General features: G+C 37.5%; 1 protein-coding gene and 1 pseudogene across 2 annotated transcripts in view; one reads left to right on the top strand and one right to left on the bottom strand.

Annotated features, from left to right (window-relative positions):
* Nucleotides 1–8,425, top strand: part of PRKAR2A (protein kinase cAMP-dependent type II regulatory subunit alpha) — a 94,298-nt gene that overhangs the window by 7,087 nt on the left and 78,786 nt on the right. The gene's annotated exons all lie outside the window — the stretch shown is intronic.
* LOC102991976 (40S ribosomal protein S20-like) lies at nucleotides 5,696–6,442 on the bottom strand (annotated as a pseudogene).

The following is an 8,425-nucleotide window of genomic DNA, read 5'->3' as shown; positions in this document are numbered from 1 at the left end:
AGACACCGCAGAAATACAAAGCATCCTAAGAGACTACTACAAGCAACTCTGTGCCAATAAAATGGACAACCTGGAAGAAATGGACAAATTCTTAGAAAGGTATAGCCTTCCAAGACTGAACCAGGAAGAAATAGAAAATATGAACAGACTAATCACAAGTAATGAAATTGAAACTGTGATTAAAAATCTTCCAATCTCCAAACAAAAGTCCAGGACCAGATGGCTTCACGGATGAATTCTGTCAAACATTTAGAGAAGAGCTAACACTCATCCTTCTCAAACTCTTCCAAAAAATTGCAGAGGAAGGAGCACTCCCAAATTCATTCTATGAGGCCACCATCACCCTGATACCAAAACCGAGTGGAAAAGAAGAAGTAAAACTGTCACTGTTTGCAAATGTCATGACACTATACATAGAGAATCCTAAAGATGCCACCAGAAAACTACTAGAGGTAATCAGTGAATTTGGTAAAGTTGCAGGATACAAAATTAATGCACAGAAATCTCTTGCATTCCTATACACTAATGATGAAAAGTCTGAAAGAGAAATTAAGGAAACACTACCACAGCACCACTTATTGAAGAGGCTGTCTTTTCTCCACTGTATATCCTTCCCTCCTTTATCAAAGATAAGGTGACCATATGTGTGTGGGTTTATCTCTGGGCTTTCTATCCTGTTCCATTGATCTATATTTCTGTTTTTGTGCCAGTACCATACTGTCTTGATTACTGATAGTATACATAGAGAATCCTAAGGATGCTACCAGGAAACTACTAGAGCTAATCAATGAATTTGGTAAAGTAGCAGGATACAAAATTAATGCACAGAAATCTCTGGCATTCTTATACACTAATGATGAAAAATCTGAGAGTGAAATTAAGAAAACACTCCCATTTACCATTGCAACAAAAAGAATAAAATATCTAGGAATAAACCTACCTAAGGAGACAAAAGACTTGTATGCAGAAAATTATAAGACACTGATGAAAGAAATTAAAGATGATACAAATAGGTGGAGAAATATACCATGTTCTTGGATTGGAAGAATCAACATTGTGAAAATGACTGTACTACCCAAAGCAATCTACAGATTCAATGCAATCCTTATCAAACTACCACTGGCATTTTTTACAGAAGTAGAACAAAAAATTTCACAATTTGTATGGAAACACAAAAGACCCCGAATAGCCAAAGCAATCTTGAGAACGAAAAATGGAGCTGGAGGAATCAGGCTCCCTGACTTCAGACTATACTACAAGGCTACAGTAATCAAGACAATATGGTACTGGCACAAAAACAGAAATATAGATCAATGGAATAGGATAGGAAGCCCAGAGATAAACCCACACAGCTATGGTGAACTAATCTATGACAAAGGAGGCAAGGATACACAATGGAGAAAAGGCAGTCTCTTCAATAAGTGGTGCTGGGAAAACTGGACAGCTACATGTAAAAGAATGAAATTAGAACACTCCCTAACACCATACACAAAAATAAACTCAAAATGGATTAGACCTAAATGTAAGACTGGACGCTATAAAACTCTTAGAGGAAAACATAGGAAGAACACTCTTTGACGTAAATCACAGCAAGATCTTTTTTGATCCACCTCCTAGAGTAATGGAAATAAAAACAAAAATAAACAAATGGGACCTAATGAAACTTAAAAGCTTTTGCAAAGCAAAGGAAACTACCAACAAGACGAAATAGAAAATATTTACAAACAAATCAACGGACAAAGGATTAATCTCCAAAACCTGCTCATGCAGCTCAATATTTTAAAAAAAACCACCCAATCCAAAAATGGACAGAAGACCTAAATAGACATTTCTCCAAAGAAGACATACAGATGGCCAAGAAGCACATGAAAAGCTGCTCAACATCACTAATTATTAGAGAAATGCAAATCCAAACTACAATGAGGTATCACCTCACACCAGTTAGAATGGGCATCATCAGAAAATCTACACACAACAAATGCTGGAGAGGATGTCGAGAAAAGGGAGCCCTCTTGCACTGTTGGTGGTAATGTAAATTGATACAGTCACTCTGGAGAGCAGTATGGAGGTTCCTTAAAAAACTAAAAATAGTATTACCATATGACCCAGCAAGCCCACTACTGGGCATCTACCCAGAGAAAACCATAATTCAAAAAGACACATGCACCCCAATGTTTATTGCAGCACTATTTACAATAGCCAGGTCATGGAAGCAACCTAAATGCCTGTCGACAGGTGAATGGATAAAGAAGATGTGGTACATATATACGATGGAATATTACTCAGCCATAAAAAGGAACGAAATTGGGTCATTTGTAGAGATGTGGATGAATCTAGAGACTGTCATACAGAGTGAAGTAAGTCAGAAAGAGAAAAACAAATATCGTAAATTAACGCATATATGTGGGACCTAGAAAAATAGTACAGCTGAACCGGTTTGCAGGACAGAAATTGAGACACAGATGTAGAGAACAAACATATGGACACCAAGGGGGGAAAGCGGCGGGGATGGCGGTGGTGGTGGTGGTGTGATGAATTGGGATATTATTGACATATGTATACTAATATGTATAAAATGGATAACTAATAAGAACCTGCTGTTTAAAAAAATAAATGAAGGGCTTCCCTGGTGGCGCAGTGGTTGAGAGTCCGCCTGCCGAGGCAGGGGACACAGGTTCGTGCCCCGGTCCAGGAAGATCCCACATGCCGCGGAGCAGCTGGGCCCGTGAGCCATGGCCCCTGAGCCTGCGTGTCCGGAGCCTGTGCTCCGCTACGGGAGAGGCCACAACAGTGAGAGGCCCGCGTACCGCAAAAAAAATAATAAAATAAATAAAAATAATAAAAAATTAAAAAATAAATAAATGAAATAAAAGTCAAAAATTCAAAAAAAAACCTACAAATGTTTTGTGGTTCTCAGAATATAAGTTTTGCACTTCTTTTGTTAAATTTATTCCTAAGTAATTTATTCCTTTTGGTGTGATTGTAAATGGAATTGTTTTCTTAATTTCATTTTCAGATTGCTCATTGCAAGTGTATAGAAGTAGGGTTAATTTTTCAAATATTGACCTTGTATCTTGCAGCCTTGCTGAACTTGTTTATTAGTTTTGTAGTTGTTTAGTGGATTCCTTAGGATATTTCCTCAGCATTTTTTATTGCACAGTATATATCACATAACAGTAGGAGTTGGTCTAAATTGCATTAGTGGAACTTTTTTGGGACTTGCTTAACAATAATATTCCTGCAGTTCACATATCTGGATCTTTCCGCAGGATTTTGACACTGTTGAACCAGCCCCCTTTGAAACTGCCTCCCTCCTTGGCATCTGTGTCTTTATTCCCCTTGGTCTTCATCCACCAGTTGGCCTCCTTTCTGCCCTTTAAATGTTTGTTGATGATCCCCCAAATTTAGTTTGTTACCATTTCTCCCACAGTGAGCAATTCTCCTCCTGAACATTTTTTTACTGCCTTGAACCTGAACTTTCAAAATCAAAACTACAACTCAGAACTTGGTCTACTAGACACACACCTACTTATGCTCATCTTGTTGGCTCATCACCTCTCATTCATCTGTCAAACTCATGAAGCCTAAAACTGATGTCGTTAACCTGTCACACTGCTGTTTCTTCTAATTTGTGCAGTAAGAAACCCAGGAATCAGTCACTTTCTCCTTCTCTCTCTCTCTTTCTCTCATTTATTTTAATGTCTGGGCTCCCCCATCTTCTCCTTCCCTACTGTCCCTGCCTTTAGTTTGTTTTTTATTGATTCTTAACTGGATGCACCTGATCATCCCGTAGGTCTCCCACTCACCTCTCCTTCGCCCCATCTATTCTCTACACCATCACCACAATCAGCTTTCTTTCCTTTTTCTTCCTTTAAAAAAATTGTGGTAAAATATACATAATGTAAAATTTGCCATTTTAACCGTTTTAAATGTACAGTTCAGTGGCATTAAGTACATTCACAATGTTGTGCAGTCACCTTTTTCAGTTAAGTAAACTTTTTCTGAAGTAAAACATGTATGCAAAAGGGGGTACAATGATAAATATGCAGCTTGATTGTTTATAAAGTGTACACACTGTGTATCCCATCAACTAGATCAAGAAATATCAGCTGGAGGAGACCTTCACATCAAGAGCATACATTTTACATAATTGTAACCGTAAATACAGTTCTGCAGTTAGGACAGCTAGCATTTATTAACCCTTTATTCTGTATTAGTCTCAGTGTTCAGTGATTTATTTGCATTATTTCATTGAATCATCCTGATCTTTTAAGGTAGGGATAATAGTTATCTCCATTTCACAGATGAGGAAATTGAGGCCTGGAGATTATCCAAGACCATATCATAAGCAGTGTTTGACTCTAGGCTGGAGTTAATGTCATTATACTGTTCATATTATTTCATGCCTGAACTGCTTCTCATTTTTTCTTGCCTTATTTATTTTTTACAGAAAAGGCTGTACGCATTTAAAAATTTCTTCACATAGATGTCATATTGAATTTTTTATTGTGGTGGAATATATATAAAATTTACATTGTTACCATTTTAAAGTATACAGTTCAGGTGCATTAAGTACATTCATTATTTTGTGTAACCATCACCACTATTTTGTTCTTCTTTTTCAAGATTGTTTTGGGTTTTCAGGACTCCTTGCAATTCCATATGAATTTTAGGATCAGCTTTTCCATTTCTGCCAGAAAAGGCCTGTTTTCTTAAATTTCATCTTCAGATTGTTGATTGTGAATATATATAACTACAACTGATTTTTTTATGTTGATCTTATACCCTGCAACTTGTAGATTCTTTAGGATTTTCTATATATAAGATCATGTAATTTGTGAATAGTTTTGTTTGTTCCTTTTCAATTTGAATGCCTTTTAATTTATTTATCTTGCCTAATTGCTCTGTCTAGGACTTTCAGTAGTGTGCTGAATAAAGGTGACTAAAGCAGGCATCCTTGTCTTGTTCTTGATCTAGGGGAAATTTTTTTAGTCTTCCACCATTAAGAAAGATGTTAGTTGTGGATTTTTCATAAATACTTTCACCATTTTGAGGAAATTCTCTTTAATTCCTAGTTTGTTGAGTACAAACGGGTGTTGGATTTTGTTGGATGCTTTTTCTGCATCAGTTGAGATCATCATGTGGTTTTTTCCCTTTCATGCTTTTAATATGTGGTATATTACATTTTAATTTTTATATGTTGAACCAACCTTGCATTCTTGGGATAGATTCCCCCTTGGTCATGGTGTAAGGTATAATCCTTTTAATATGCTGCTGGATTTAGTTTGCCAGTATTTTGTTGTCATAATGATTTTTCTCCTGTATTTTGCAAATTTAGTATATTATTATAAATAATAATAATTATTCCCCATTTAGGTTGCCTCCAAATATTTGCTAGTATAAACTTTTTTTAAATGCATACAGCTTCTTTTTAAAAAAAATAAGTTTATTTATTTATTTATTTATTTTTGGCTGTATTGGGTCTTCATTGCTGTGTGCGGGCTTTCTCTAGTTGCGGCGAGCAGGAGTACTCTTTGTTCTGGTGCTTGGGCTTCTCATTGTGGTGGCTTCTCTTGTTGTGGAGCACGGGTTGTAGGCACACGGGCTTGCTTCAGTAGTTGTGGCTCACGGGCTTTAGAGCGGAGGCTTAGTAGTTGTGGCGCACAGGCTTAGTTGCTCTGCGGCATGTGGGATCTTCCCGGACCAGGGGTTGAACCCGTGTTCCCTGCATTGGCAGGTGGATTCTTAACCACTGCGCCACCAGGGAAGCCCCAGCTTTTTTTTTAACAACTGACAATTTATTGAAATAGTTGATTTAAGCATCTGCAATGATGACTTCAACCTTGATTCCTGGCTCAGTACTGACAAAAATAATCTGTTTAATTATCTCAGAAGGACTGTGCAAGTCAATAAGTTGCTTGTGGATGCTCATTTGAAAAAGATCCCAAGTCAGTACCTTTACCACAAGGAGTTTTTCTAAGTAGTGATTCTCATAGTCTTGGTAGACATCCAAACTGATCCTTTCACTTTGAGATTCTTTTTCTTTGCTCCTCTGATCAAGTCAGCACACGCCTTCAACAGAGATTTACGTTGTGGTTGGTTAGGGTAATTCTAGTTTGGTAAATCACCACCTCTGATTCCATGGGTGATTTTCTGTTATATTTAAGAGCCATGGCTGTGGTGAGGCTTCCTCATACACTTGTTCCTTGGGGAAAGCCAACAGTGGTGAGTTGGGAGCAGAAGCCGGAAGCAAGAGCCGGCAGACCTGAGTTCTGTTGCAGCTGTGACTGTATCTTCTCAAAGAGTGCATAAGGTTTTTTTTTGTTTTTTTTTTTTTCATTTTTGACTTACTTACCTAGAATAGATTTCTAGAAACAGAATTATTGTGTCAAAAGATACATTTTTTGGCATTTAATAAGTACTACGTGGTCATATTGCTTTTCAGAAGGATTGTTTCAATCAATATACACAGTTACCAGCAATATATATGAATACCAAATTTGTTGTACAGTTAAAAAAATTAAAATACAGTTGATGCACCCCAGTGTTCATAGCAGCACTATTTACAATAGCCAAGACATGGAAGCAACCTAAGTGTCCATTGGCAAATGAATGGACAAAGAAGATGTGAGATACACACACACACACACACACACACACACACACACACAATGGAATACCACTCAGTCATAAAAAAGAATGAAATAAAACCATTTACAGCAACATGGATGGACCTAGAGATTATCATACTAAGTTAAATAAGTCAGATAGAGAAAAACAAATATCGTATGATGTCACTTATATGTGGGGTCTAAAAAAATGGTACAAATGAACTTACTTACAAAACAGAAATAGACTTACAGACATAGAAAACAAACCTATGGTTACCAAAGGGGAAAGAGGGGAGGGATAAATTAGGAGTTTGGGATTGAAATATACACACTGCTATATATACAAGAGATAACCAACAAGGACCTACTGTATAGCACAAGGAACTCTACTTAATATTATCTTGTAATAACCAATAATGGAAAAGAATCTGAAAAAGAATATGTATATATATATATGTATAACTGAATCACTTTGCTGTACATCTGAAACTAATACAACATTGTAAATCAACTATATTTCAATAAAAATTAAAAAAATACAATTGACATACTGTATTTTATGTTAGTTTCAGATGTACTACATCGTGTTTTGACATTTTGCATACATTATGAAATGATCACCCAAATTTGTTGTACACTTGAAGCACAAGGTATTAAAATTTTTTGAAAAGAATTAACTTTTGGAAAAATTTTCTCAGTGTTTTACTTTCAACTTTATTCATTTTTAAGAATGTTGAACCTTTATCTTCATCTAGTATATGCTTATGTTCAGTGTGGAGCTGTATATTTGAGATACTTATTTTGATAGGGTTGATAAGAATTATTGAATCCCTACTTTTAGAAGGTGAGGAAGAGAGGAAAGTCAAGGTTCACCCTGACCTGGGGTGAACCTGGTGTGATTCTTGGAGTACTAGGGAGATATACTGTTAACAAAGATACTAGGTAAAGGAAAAACTATTGTTTCTCTACTCAAGACACTTCTGACACTAACTACCTGGAGTTAGTGCAGACTGCACAGATTAATGCTCAGTCTCAAAAGACTGCCCTCTACTTCAGACGCTAATAAAAAATCCAGGCCTCCTGTACTTCTAACTGACCAGCTATAAATTTGGGGTTCCCATGACCCCACTTTAAGTTTGATAATTTGCTCAAATGGCTCACAGAACTTAGGAAAGTGCTTTACTTACTGTTACTGGCTTATTATAAAGGATACAGCTAAGTACAACGAAATGAAAGAGATGCATAGGTCAGGGTATGTAGGAAGGGGCACAGAACCTCTGTGCCCTCTCCGAGCACACCACCTTCCCACACCTCAGTGTGTTCACCAACCTGGAAGCTCTCAGAACCCCTTCATTTAGGGTTTTTAATGGAGGGTGCATTACATAGGCATGATTGATTAAATCATCAAGGATGAACTTAATCCCCAGCTCATCGTCCCTCCCTGTAGGTCAAGGTGTAGGGCTGAAATTTCCAGCCCTCTAATCCCAGGGTTGTTCTCATAACCCGTCTTCATCTTTCAAGTGTCACCTCATTAGCGTAAACTCAGTTTGGTTGAAAGGGGCTTATTTTGAATAACAAAAGACTCTCCTCTCACCTTTATCACTGAGGAAATTTCAGAGGTTTTAGGAGCTCTGCCAGGAGTCTGGGCTGAAAACCAAATATATATTTCTTGTTTGTTTGTTTGTTTTTTTGCGGTACGCGGGCCTCTCACTGTTGTGGCCTCTCCCGTTGCGGAGCACAGGCTCCGGACGCGCAGGCTCAGTGGCCATGGCTCACGGGCCCAGCCGCTCCACGGCGTGTGGGATCTTCCCGGA

This window comes from Physeter macrocephalus, chromosome 18, assembly GCF_002837175.3.
Source record: "Physeter macrocephalus isolate SW-GA chromosome 18, ASM283717v5, whole genome shotgun sequence".
Classification (NCBI taxonomy): Eukaryota; Metazoa; Chordata; class Mammalia; order Artiodactyla; family Physeteridae; genus Physeter; species Physeter macrocephalus.
This window is presented reverse-complemented; position numbering and strand designations above follow the sequence as displayed.